The sequence below is a fragment of the Panthera pardus genome, unplaced genomic scaffold (assembly GCF_024362965.1).
Source record: "Panthera pardus isolate Hobbes unplaced genomic scaffold, ASM2436296v1 HiC_scaffold_21, whole genome shotgun sequence".
Classification (NCBI taxonomy): Eukaryota; Metazoa; Chordata; class Mammalia; order Carnivora; family Felidae; genus Panthera; species Panthera pardus.
In genome coordinates, this window is record NW_026526777.1 from 67,039,767 (window position 1) to 67,046,962 (window position 7,196).

Genomic DNA, 7,196 nt, shown 5'->3' on the forward strand with positions numbered 1-7,196 from the left:
GGGACCCAGAGGCATCTGGCTGTCCCTTGGCTGGGAAATGCCAGTAATTTTTTGGCCCTAAGGCATCTTCTGGGACAAAAAGCAACTGGCAGAAAGACTAGGATGGGCGTGAGTGGGATGCCTGACTTCCCCATGTTAACTGATTTCACGCAGGTGAGGACAAGCAAACCCTTGAACTCAACGGAGAGCCGAGGGGTGGGTGTCTCGGGAGCGACGGACCCCTATTCAGCATCAAGATCTGGGAGCCACCTTTTTTTTTTTTTTTTTTTAATGTTTTTATGTATTTTTGTGAGAGAGACAGAGTGTGAGCCGGGGAGGGGCAGAGAGAGGGAGACACAGAATCCGAAGCAGGCTCCGGGCCTCGAGCCGTCAGCACAGAGCCCGACGCGGGGCTCCAACTCACGAACCGCGAGATCGTGGCCCGAGCCGCAGTCGGATGCTTAACCGACTGGGCCACCCAGGCGCCCCGACCTCGGAGCAACCCTAAGTCGAGGTCTGAGAGAGGCAAATCCTGTTCTCATTATAATGAGCACAGGCCTGGGGGTGGGGAGCGGGTGGCCGAGGTGGGGGTGGGGTGGGGAGGGCACCCCTGCCACCAGATCTAAGGGCGTTTGTTGGGCCAAGCCCTTGTTTCGTCCCAGCCAGGCCACTCTGGCGAAAGCATCCTGGGAATTCCGCCTGCCAACACAAAGAGCATTTCCTTGTGTGGGTTTCCTGTTTAGGTCTGCGTAGAAACCTCCGGATCGCGTGGCCTCGTAAATCCCCCAGACGTTACTGATGTAGATGCTTTGGCCGGCTGCCATGGGAAAATCGCACACAAATAGAAGAAGGGCGGGGGGAGCACATTCACTCTCAAATTCTGGTGGGTTCCGGGCTCCGTGTGTTTGGATCTGTAAACGGAGGGGGTTGGGCTCGCCACGATGATCATTTAAGGTCCTTTCCAGCTTGGACATTCTCAGATTCCACTTCCCTCCGGAGGGCCGCCCGGAGGTCTCACTGTCCGGCTCAGGGACGGGGGTCTGCGGAAACAGAGGCAGGGGGAAGATCTCCGGCTGAAAATCCGGAAGCTTCTCCAGCATATCCTATGGGCTCCTTCACAGAAAGAAGGTACTTTTGAACCCTGGTAATTCCCAGACTTTCCTAACCACTTAGGTTTGTCCCCAAAAAGACAGACACCGAGCTCAGGAGCATCACGGGGGTCTCGCAGCCGGGTTTTTGGCACAAAGCAAGTTCACAGGGCGGTCCCCAAGGTGGTACACAGAGTGTGTGTTAGGAGACGTCACCCGCTTTTAAGCTTTTTAAAGCTTTTTTAAAACTTCTTGTTCTCCTCAGTTTCTGCATCTGTCCAATGGGCATTCAGACTCGTTGGCTTAATGGAAGAAGCCGTGTTTGCATTCCTCTTCTGAGGCCGAACCCCCAGACGCTCTGGCAGATTCCACGTGGAGTCTGACCAGACATGAGTATGGCTGGGAAAGGGACAGGGCAGGCACAGGACTTCTGCCCGAAGGTTCTCCTGTCCACCGTGCTGTGTTCCAGTGAGGATGTCCTGCTTTTCTCGTACTTCTGTGTGTTTCTGTTTTCTCCTTTGTCCTAGTGAGCGTTATTTAAAAAAAAAAAATCTTTTTGGTCGTACGGAACTGTCCTTTTTTAGGGGAGGGGGAAAGTACTAAAATGATACTGAGGAACAGGAAGTTAATCTCCTTAGTCTGGTAATGCAGGCTTCTAGTAAGTTAATTGGATTTTCCAGCTAAACGTGGATAAAGTCATTTACGCAGCAACATTTCTCCAGATGAGATCGCTCGCTTAGAATGCAGCGTGGCCCTGGTCTTCGGGCTCTCGGGCATCAATTGTGACGCTTGTCTGTAAACCTCGTTCCCTTGGACACGTCCTTACAGGTAAATAAATCAGCAAAGGAACGATTAGTTCCTAGGCCCCGTCCTGCTATTTATTTTCCAAATTCCACTTTTATATATCTGAGATATATTCTCCTTTCCCCCTACTGACTCTGGGTAATCCACTGATGATGTGGGAGGAAGGTAAAATGATCTGAGGGTCTAAGTTTTCTGGGTCAGCGCTCCCCAGAACACTGGTCCAGAGAAAAAGATTTTCAAAGGGGATTTCTATGCTCAGGATGCTGGGACAATGCTACTGTCTTTGAGAGTCACAGGGCGCTCTGATGTGTTCAGAGCTCTGAAGGTTCACGCAATGAAGAAACGTGTTCAAATTTAGCTCAGTATTTCCCAAACTTTTCTGATCAAGAAAAACTCTTTTTAGGGGCACCTGGGTGGCTCAGTCGGGTGAGCGTCCGACTTGGGCTCAGGTGGTGATCTCATGGTTTGTGAGTTCGAGCCCCACGTCGGGCTCTGTGCTGACAGCTCGGAGCCTGGAGCTGCTTCGGATTCTGTGTCTCCCTCTCTCTCTGCCCCTCCCCTGCTCACACTCTGTTTTTCTCTCTCTCAAAAATAAATAAACATTTAAAAAATTTAAGAAAACCTCTTTTTGTATTATATCTACAGGAGCTGATAATGAATGAAGGAATCAGTGTTTCACGGGACACATTTTGGGAAATGCTCCTTTCAGCCAAAAGGTAGTATTTACTGTCTTTTATTTAGCACCTGGGGATATTCGAGAGACAGATATCAGCATGTAATGGAAATATTTCTGGCCTTTCCAGAATTTTAGCAGGCAATAGACCAGGATGAGCGTAGCTAAGGAGAGGTTTTCATGGTAAACATATTAGAAAGAAATGCACCGAAATTTCATTAGTGGCTATTGGTGGCTGGTAGAAGGAGAGGCGATTTTTTTCTTCTTTTTTTCTTCTCACCCGTATCTTCCACAATGAGCATGAATTACTTCTGTATTGGGGGTGAGAAACAAAGTAAACTTTACTTCTTTCTTTTTGGAAGTTTATTCATTTATTTTGAGGGAAGGGGGACAGGCAGAGAGAGAGGGAGAAACAATCCCAACCAGGATCCACGCTCGGTGCAGAGCCTGACGTGGAGCCTGATCTCACAACCATGAGATCAACCTGAGCCAAGATCAAGAGTTGGACGCTCAACTGACTGAGTCACCCAGGTGCCCCTAAACTTTATCTTTTAAAGAAGAATTAATATCCAAGTTTCTTTGCATTTGTTCTTAATGAACACAACTACCTGTCAGCAGAGAAGCCAACAAACATATATCTCCTCCTTCCAGTTACTTCTCCCAGTGTCCTTGGGGTCCCATAGCCCTTGTCTGCCAGGCTCTGGGGTCTGTCCTTGGAGTATATACAGCCCCTTCAGATTTGCGAGAAAGTAAAACAGTTCACACTTGGTGGGAGAGTCAACCTGAGAACAGGAACTGGCCCCATCAAGCCCACCATCCTAAGTTGTTACAGGGTCACATGTCCGCGAAGGAAGGGTTGGCATGCCAGTTGAGATTCTTGGCTGTAACCAGTGAAGATCTCTTCTGGTTGACCTGAGCAGGAGGTGAATTTACCGGAAGACTACTGTGCAGTTTGCAGAATCAGTGAGAGGGCTAGAGAGCCAGGTGATGGGAAATGAATGAGATCACGGGAGGCAAGGCACAGCCAAGGTCTTCACACAGGATGGTCTGCTTAGGATCCTGTCACTGGTGCTGTCATTGCTGGACACCAGTTTGGGGCTCGGTCACCCCAAACACCTATCGTCGTGCTGCTGGACACAAATCCACCACATCATGTCCCCAGAGGGGGCCTCTGATTGGCCAAGCCCAGGATGGTTCCCTAGTTGCTGGGGCAAAGATAGAAACTCTGCTCTCTTTGGCTTCTAAAGTAGGGAGAGGAGACCCACCTCCTCTCTGCTTTGGCGTTCCCCCCCCAAATGGGAAGGTTGTTTAAAGGTTGGGTAGCCAGAATGACCAACATGCATGACATTTAGGTATCCTGTAAAGGGGCTGCTAGGAGCTTGGAGAGACAGGCCAGATCGGGCCAGCCATGTTCAGAAGTGAGCTCACCCCCCTGGCGTTGTGTAATGAATGCGTGGTCTTCTTTCAACCGGATTCCTAAGATGGGCAAGCCTCCACCCAATCTCTCGATCACTGCCCCTCAAGAAGAACTGACCTCTCAATAAAAACCACACTGAATAATAAAATAAGAATTACCATTTTCCAGAGGAACCAGAAGGCAAATGCAGAATCCCATCTGATGGCAAGGCTAGTTGTGTGCTCCTCCGTTGGGCCACGTGGATCGTCCGTAGGGGGCTGACCAAAAGAAATGAAGGAATAATAAAGCATTGGAAGGATTGCTTTTTTTCTCTGAAGAACGTACAGGTTAGGGAAGCTGATTAAATAGGTTGATATGACCTCGGAGAAGAGCCCTACAGGTGCAGGGAATGGGAAAGGAGTGGACAATGTGAACGTGGATCTTTCATTGACTTCCTCATTTGGGGATACCTCTTTCTGCGTGCAAGCTTCCAAACATGGGGGTCGAGTCCAGAGACCGAAAGACGAGGTCCAGGGAGAGAGTCAAGGTGGTCATGGCTGCTGTCAGAATCTTGGATGGCAGGCACAGCCCCAAACCCCGGCCATATAGGCAGAAACTGCTCGGCTTGATCACGGCAGAGTTTGGAATCTAAGGAGTGTTAATTGGAAAGCAGTGATTAAAAAATGAGAAAAATCTCTTTGTTCTGGAACTAATACAGATATGTTCATCTCAGAGTAAGGGAGGTATAGTGTGAGAGCCTCAGGAAGTTGACTTTACGTAGAAAGTCTATATTATTATGATTTTCCACAGTGAATTGCTTCTCTTTTGCTTCTAGAGTGTCCGGACCCTTGCACAGTTTCCATTGCTGATGGGACCCTCTGAGCACTGTCAACATACCCACAGAGAAGGGGTTTCCAACTCACGTAATCACACTCTCCAGTCAGATGTGGAACAAGAAAATACTTCCCAGAAATGCAAAGAAGGAAACAAACCAAGTTCATTGCCTTGGGTAACATGAGTTCTTGCCCGTTTGAAAGTGGGATCTTACTCTTCCTAGAAGATCTCTTTCTAGATTTCTTCTAGAAAGAGAGGACACGCCATACCTTAGACAGTGTAGTTACGGGCAGGTGCTCTATCACCTGGTACTGAGTCCCACTGCCATCTACAAGATTTAACAATCAGTTGTAAGAACATCTAACATGAAGAAATGTTTAAGAACTCAAGGGGTCTCTTAGGATTGGAGGTCCATCCATTCCTGGAAAGGTTGAGATAAGTCACATGATGCCTTTTCTGTAACCCCAACATTTCTCCAAGGAAATCTTTGAAGTAAAAAGTTCACAAAGGAGTAGACTGAGGACTGCAGCGGAGACAGTGGGGGGGGCGCGCGGGGGGATGTTCCATGGTTCCCTTCACTGTAGAGGCTGTTGGGAACAGGGGTTCAGTAAAGCAGACTGGAATTTCCAGTATCTGGTGCATGGATAATGTTCTTTCACCTTTGGATGTGTCCTTAGGTGACTGGACAGTGAGTAGAAGGTCTCAAAAAAGAGTCTGATATAGCATCTGCCCTAGACCAGGAAGGATGGGGTCAGGGCCCAGGAAACGGGTTTAGGCCCAGAGCGAACATCTTTGTCCTCAGTTCTGTTAAAAGATGGTGTCGGGGCGCCTGGGTGGCTCAGTCAATTGGGCATCCGACTTTGGTTCAGGTCATGATCTTGCAGTTTGTGAGTTTTGGCCCCGTGTTGGGCTCTGTGCTGACAGCTCAGAGCCTGGAGCCTGCTTCGGATTCTCTGTCTCCTCCTCTCTCTGCCCCTCCCATGGTCGTGCTCTGTCTCTGTCTCTCAATAATAATAAATAAACGTTAAAAAAAATAATCCATTGAAGAAATGGGCAAAAGACATGAATAGACACTTCTCCAAAGAAGACATCCAGATGGCCAACCGACCCATGAAAAAATGCTCCACATCACTCATCATCAGGGAAATACAAATCAAAACCACAATGAAATGCCACCTCACACCTGTCAGAATGGCTAACGTGAACAACTCAGGCAACAGCAGATGTTGGCGAGGATGTGGAGAAAGAGGATCTCTTTTGCACTGTTGGTGGGAATGCAAGCTGGTGCAGCCACTCTGGAAAACAGTATGGAGATTCCTCAAAAATTAAAAATAGAACTACCCTACAACCCAGCAATTGCACTACTATTTATCCAAGGGATACAGGTGTGCTATTTCAAAGGGGTACATGCACCCCAATGTTTATAGCAGCACTATTGACAAGAGCCAAAGTCTGGAAAGAGCCCAAATGTCCATCAATGGATGAATGGATAAAGAAGATTGGTATATATATATATATATATATATATATATATATACACATATATAGGTATATATATATACCTATATACCTACATATATATATAGGTATATATATATACATACCTATATATATATATGTATATATACACAATGGAGTATTACTCGACAGTCAAAAAGAATGAAATCTTGCCATTTGCAACTACATAGATGGAACTGGAGGGTATTATGCTACGTGAAATTAGTCAGGGAAAGACAAATATCATATGACTTCACTCATATGAGGACTTTAAGACACAGAACAGATGAACACAAGGGAAGGGAAGCAAAAATCATATAAAAACAGGGAGGGGGACAAAGCATAAGAGACTCTTAAATACGGATAACAAACAGAGGGTTATGGGAGGGGTTGTGAGAGGCAGAATGGGCTAAATGGGTCAGGGGCATTAAGGAATCTATTCCTGAAATCATTGTTGTACTACATGCTAACTAACCTGGATGTAAATTTAAAAAATAAAATTAAAAAAGAAAGATGGTGTCTATAGTCAGGTGACTTGTGTTTCATCCCAGCTCCGCACATTTTACCAGTTGTGGGACTTTAAGAAATTCCCTAACCTTTCCGTGGCTTAGTTTTCTCATTTGTTAAAGGAAGGGGAGACTACGACCTGCCTCATAGGATTTTCCTGGGTATTAAACACGTTAACTCATGGAAAGTGCTCACTGCAGTGCCGGGCACATAAGTCATTGTAATCAAGCAATCGTGTGTGATAAACATTATGCTTCAATGTTACCAGAGCCATTAGCCTGGGCCAAGACGAGGGTGACATTTTCCATCTCCCAAGCTTTTGTGGGACATCCAGGTAAACTTTCATTTAGAGGAAGCTCAGAAAAAGCCACAGCCGTTCACCTCCGCGCGGCCGATGTTCCCGAAGCGTCTCTGCGGT

At 47.1% G+C, this 7,196-nt stretch overlaps 1 long non-coding RNA gene across 2 annotated transcripts; it reads left to right on the top strand.

Annotated features, from left to right (window-relative positions):
- The first annotated feature begins 594 nt into the window (after positions 1 to 594).
- On the top strand, positions 595 to 6,123 carry LOC109251023 (uncharacterized). 2 transcript variants are annotated; one of them, XR_002073313.2, is made up of 5 exons: positions 595 to 1,107; positions 1,333 to 1,565; positions 1,790 to 1,895; positions 2,517 to 2,587; positions 4,776 to 6,123. It is a non-coding gene; the product is annotated as an uncharacterized LOC109251023 (long non-coding RNA). The 2 variants fall into 2 exon arrangements; XR_002073320.2 differs by having other exon boundaries at positions 1,333 to 1,535.
- The last annotated feature ends 1,073 nt before the right edge of the window (positions 6,124 to 7,196 follow it).